This window comes from Rhinoraja longicauda, chromosome 14, assembly GCF_053455715.1.
Source record: "Rhinoraja longicauda isolate Sanriku21f chromosome 14, sRhiLon1.1, whole genome shotgun sequence".
NCBI classification, from domain to species: domain Eukaryota; kingdom Metazoa; phylum Chordata; class Chondrichthyes; order Rajiformes; family Arhynchobatidae; genus Rhinoraja; species Rhinoraja longicauda.
In genome coordinates, this window is record NC_135966.1 from 22,107,315 (window position 1) to 22,113,185 (window position 5,871).

Sequence of the window (5,871 nt, forward strand, 5' to 3'; positions counted from 1 at the left end):
GCTCGGGTGATTGACTTAGCCACTCAAGAATTTACCATTTTTGAGCTTTGAAAAACTCCTTTGTTGCTTTAACAGTTTGTTTGGGATCATTGGTTTGCTGCAGAATGAACCGCCGGCCAATGAGTTTTGAGGCACTTGTTTGAACTTGAGCAGATTGGATGTGTCTATAGAATTCATTATGCTACTCCCATCAGCAGTTGTGTCATCAATGAAGATAAGTGAGCCAGTACCTTCAGCAGCCATACATGTCCAGGCCATAACACCCCCTCCACCATGTTTCACAGATGAGGTGGTATGCTTTGGATCTTGGGCAGTTCCTTCTCTCCTCCATACTTTGCTCTTGCCATCACTCTGATATAAGTTAATCTTCGTCTCATCTGTCCACAAGACCTTTTTCCAGAACTGGGGTTGCTCTTTTAAGCACTTCTTGGCAAACTGTAATCTGGCCACCTATTTTTGAGGCTAACCAGTGGTTTGCATCTTGCAGGGTAATCTCTGTATATCTGTTCATGAAGTCATCTGCGAACAGTAGTCATTGACAAAGCCACACCTGACTCAATAGTCAATAGTCGTTTATTTGTCACATACACATAAATGTGTAGTGAAATGAAACATTACCCGCAGTTGAACAATAAGACCAATAAGATTAATCAATAAAAATGCAATAACACATACAATCACAACTAACACCAAACAAAAAGAAACATCCATCACAGTGAGTCTCCTCCAGTCCCCTCCTCACTGTGATGGAAGGCCACAATGTCTTTTCTCTTCCCTGCCGTCTTCTCCCATGGTCAGGCTGTTGGAGTTGCCACGTCGGGGCGGTCGGGGCTCCCGATATTGAAGCCCCCGCTGGACGGTGAAAGGTCCACGGCCTATTCCAGGCCGCGCCAGACGGTGAAAGGTCCGCGGCGGGCCGACCCAAGCCCCCCGATTCGGGGCGGGTGAACACGCTGCCTCTGCTGCTGCCGGAGGTCCCGATGTCGGCCCCCACCCAGGGGCCTGTGGGCTTCCGACGTCCACGTGGCCCGCGCCGCAGCCTCCGGAGACGAATCGCAGCCGTTCCCGCAGCATCCGCAGGCAGCCAGCGCCGCAAGTGGTGAGTCCGGGCCGCCGGCTCTGCGAACCAGAGCCCCAGGTGCATGGCGGGTGGTAGGCCGCAACGGGAACGGAGACACAACACAGAAACAAAGGTCGCGTCTCCGTTCGGGAGGGAGAATGTTACAGTTCCCGTTCCCTCCCACCCCCCCCCCAAACATAAACATACAACACTACACCATATTAAAACTACAATTCAGACAAAAACAACAAAAAACACAAAAGACAGACGGACTGCAGGCAAGCCGCAGCTGCGACGGCAGCGCTGGCTCCTGAAGAGTGTTTCTGATCTGTCGGGCAGGTGTTTGGGAATTTTTCTTTATTATAGAGAGAATTCTTCTGTCATCAGCTGTGGAGGTCTTCCTTGGCCTGCCAGTCCCTTTGCGATTAGTAAGCTCACCAGTGCTCTCTTTAATCTTAAAGATGTTCCAAACAGTTGATTTTGGTAAACCTAAGGTTTGGCTGATGTCTCCAACAGGACAATGTGACGTCACCGCCCGCACCCCACGTGACCTCACCCAGCCAGCAGCCATGTGCTCCCGCTCCACCAATGACGGCCGCCCGGTCCAGGAAGTGGGTTGCAACTTCCGTTCGGCGATCACACTCGGCCCCGCTCCCCGAACACACTCGGCCCCGCTCCCCGAACACACCCGGCCCTGCTCCCCAAACACACTCGGCCCCACTCCCCAAACACACTCGGCCCCACTCCCCAAACACACTCGGCCCCACTCCCCAAACACACTCGGCCCCACTCCCCAAACACACTCGGCCCCACTCCCCAAACATACTCGGCCCCACTCCCCCAACACACCCGGCCCCGCTCCCCGATCACACTCAGCCCCGCTCCCCGAACACGCTCGGCCCCGCTCCCCGATCACACTCGGCCCCACTCCCCCAACACACCCGGCCCTGCTCCCCGAACACACTCGGCCCCGCTCCCCGATCACACTCAGCCCCGCTCCCCGAACACGCTCGGCCCCGCTCCCCAATCACACTCGGCCCCGCTCCCCAAACACACTCGGCCCTGCACCCCGATCACACTCGGCCCCGCACCCCGAATACACTCGGCCCCGCTCCCCGATCACACTCGGCACCGCTCCCCAAACACATTCGGCCCCGCTCCCCCAACACACTCGGCCCCGCTCCCCGAACACACTCGGCCCCGCTCCCCGAACACACTCGGCCCCGCTCCCCGAGCACACTCGGCCCCGCTCCCCGAACTCCATTAACGTTAACGAGCTCCGTTAGCCTACACTGTCCGGGCCTACAGTGTCGGGGCCTACAGCGGCCCACGGGCCTAATATGGGACAAGGGCGGTCCCGTACGGGACAAACAACTTTTTCCCAAAATGCGGAATGTCCCGGCTAATACGGGACAGTTGGCATCTCTAGGTGCTCCCCCCACCCCACAGTCTACCCCGGTCTCTCACCTTTGTGCCACTGCTGCTGCCTGTCTCTGTCTGTCTTGCTGCCAGTCTCTGTCCCTCTGGGTGTGTGTGGAGGGGTGAGGGTCTGTGTCTCGGGGTTGGCGGTTGGGCGGTGACACGCCGGCTGCCCATTGGTCCGCGGTAGGGGTGTCAACTGTCCCATATTAGCCGGGACATCCAGTAATTTGGGCTAAATTGGGTTGTCCCATACGGGACAGCCCTTGTCCCGTATTTGAGTGCTACCAGCGGTGTTCAGGGTTTGACCGCCAGGCGTTTGTGGGTTTTCATTCTTCGGGTTAGTTTCCACCCTCCCTCTCTCTCCTCTCCCTTTTTAATTTCTAAATTTTAATTATTAAATCTCTTTGGCGTCTCTCAAACGCCCACCCCACCCCCATGGGACAAGGTGACATCACCGCTCCGCGCCCCACGTGACCTCACGCAGCCAGCGACCATGTGCTCCTGCTCCACCAATGGTGGCCGCCCAGGGCGGGAGGCGGGTTGCTACGCAACCTCGGCTGCGTTCTAATCAAGGCATCAGTGGACCGTGCATTGGCCGAAGGGCGCAAAATGAGCCCGCAAAAGCAAACGCCCAGCGATTTTCTTAAACAAATCATAGGGACGCCAGTGGTGGTTAAACTGAACTCGGGTGTGGATTACCGAGGTGTTTTAGCGTGTTTGGATGGATATATGAACATAGCACTGAAACAGGCAGAAGAATATGTAAATGGTCAGCTTAAGAACAAATATGGAGATGCATTTATTCAAGGCAACAATGTGTTGTACATCAGCACACATAAGAGAAGACTTTAGATGATGGTGTAGTTTGAAGATTGAGTTTTGATTTGAAAGGCATAATTCTTTTAATGTAACAAAACTTTTCTTTAACTCTATTGAAAATTTAATTTTCTACACTATATAACTGGTAATTTCTCGATAAAGGATGATTTAATCCATATCTTAGTTTGGCTTACCAGATAATGGCTGTGAGGTATATGTCAAACGTGATATCTTATTCTGACTGGTACTGGCCTATCTTGGACGTATTGTATACAATTAAAGGAACATGAATGTTTGGATAGAAGCTAATATACTGCTGAAAACATTGTGAATAAAGGACTTGATGTACATGTAAAAAGAAAACCTCCGTTAGGCGGCCTATATAGTTATATAGTGCAGAAAACTACATTTTCAAAAGAGTTAAAGAAAAGATTTTAATACATTAAAAAAATTATGCTTTTCAAATCAAAAATCAACTTCAGTCTACAACATCATCTAAAGTCTTCTCTTATGTGTGCTGATGTATAACACATTGTTGCCTTGAATAAATGCATCTCCATATTTGTTCTTAAGTTGACCATTTACATATTCTTCTGCCTGTTCCAGTGCTATGTTCATATATCCATCCAAACAGGCTAAAACACCTCGGTAATCCACACCCGAGTTCAGTTTAACCACCACTGGCCTCCCTATGATTTGTTTAAGAAAATCACTGGGCGTTTGCTTTCGCAGGCTCATTTTGCGCCCTTCAGCCTATGCACCGTCCACTGATGCCTTGATTAGAACATGGCCGAGGTTGCATAGCAACCCGCCTCCCGGCCCGGGCGGCCGCCATTGGTGGAGCAGGAGCACATGGCCGCTGGCTGGGTGAGATCATCTGGGGCGCGGGGCAGTGACGTCACCCTGTCCCGTATTTGGGAGTGAGGAAGTTGGCAACCTTAGTCCGCGCAGCCCCGCCAACACTTTCAAACCGCGGTGGTTGGGCGTGGCGCGCGCAACACAGTGCCCCTCAGTGGGATGCCGATTTCAAGCATTTAGCACGGGGCCCTCGAAAGTGCGGGGCCCTTAGCAAATGCTACTTTTGCTACTGTTAATCCAGCACTGCCTACTCCATCAGTCTGAAGATGAGTCCCAACCCGAAACATTGTCTATTCATTCCCTCTACAGATGCTACCTGATCCATTGAGTTCCTCCAGCACTTTGATTTTTGCTCAAGAATGCAGCATCTTCAGTTTCTTGTGTCTCCTTGATTTCTTTCTTTAGTTTCAACTAAGGTGACTCCTTTGAAGTCATTGTAATCATGATCGTAAACAAGCTTATGGTCAGGAAACAAAGAGTAGGGATAAATGGGTCCCTTTCAGAATGGCAGGCAGTGACTAGTGGGGTACCACAAGGCTCGGTCCTGGGACCGCAGCTATTTACAATATATATTAATGACTTAGATGAAGGGATTAAAAGTAACTAGCAAATTTGCAGATGACACAAAGCTGGGTGGCAGTGTGAAGTGTGAGGAGGATGCTATGAGGATGTAGGGTGACTTGGACAGGTTGGGTGAGTGGGCAGATGCCTGGCAGATACGTTTTAATGTGGATAAATGTGAGGTTATCCACTTTGATGGCAAGAACAGGAAGGCTGATTATTATCTGAATGGTGTCAAGTTAGGTAAAGGGGTAGTACAACGAGACCTAGGTGTCCTTGTTCATCAGTCACTGAAAGTAAGCATGCAGGTACAGCAGGCAATGACGAAAGCATGTTGGCCTTCATAACAAGAGTTGAGTATCGGAGCAAAGAGGTCCTACTGCAGTTGTACAGGGCTCTAGTGAGACCACACCTGGAGTATTGTGCGCAGTTTTGGTCTCCAAATTTGAGGAAGGACATTCTTGCTATTGAGGCAGTTCACGAGGTTAATGGCGGGACTGTCTTGCTATTGAGCGTAGGTTCACGAGGTTAAGGCCGGGACTGTCATATGTTGAAAGAATGGAGTGACTGAGCTTGTATACACTGGAATTCTTTTACTTGGGAAGGTGAAACTCGGTACATGAAATGGTGTGAGGCAGAACCCCTACATAAAATCAGAAAGTGTTAAAAATGTGCAGCCAGTAAATGTGATGACTTATAATGTCTCTGGCCAACACCCTTGCGGCAGAAATAGGCAAAGTTCAAAAATGAGTTAGTTTTGAAACATCCACTACTCCTGCCTCGACAGACACCTGCCAATATATGCAACGACAATTTCACTGTGCAGTTGCACATGTGACAAATGAAGCAACATTGAGCCGCTGAGCTGCTCCAGGTTTGGAGGGATATGGGCCAAACGCAGGCAGCCGGGATAAGTTGGCCGGTGTTGGCAAGCTGGGACGAAGGGCCTGCTTCCACACTGTGTCACTCTTTGACTCCATCAGTCTGAGCAGCGCTGTCCTCACACAGGTCCGCATGGAACGGTGGGCGTTTGCAACTGATCAAAGTGTAATACTGACCAATCGGAGCCTTTTCCTTCTGGTGACGTTTCCTTCCCATCACGTGGAGGGGAGGGAACTCCGTCATCACGTGACCAATCAGGGCGCCGGGCA

At 51.1% G+C, this 5,871-nt stretch overlaps 2 pseudogenes; one reads left to right on the forward strand and one right to left on the reverse strand.

Moving 5' to 3' along the window:
* The first annotated feature begins 3,091 nt into the window (after positions 1-3,091).
* On the forward strand, positions 3,092-3,334 carry LOC144599853 (U6 snRNA-associated Sm-like protein LSm6 pseudogene; annotated as a pseudogene).
* Positions 3,335-3,796: 462 nt separating this feature from the next.
* LOC144599854 (U6 snRNA-associated Sm-like protein LSm6 pseudogene) lies at positions 3,797-4,039 on the reverse strand (annotated as a pseudogene).
* Between the last annotated feature and the right edge of the window lie 1,832 nt (positions 4,040-5,871).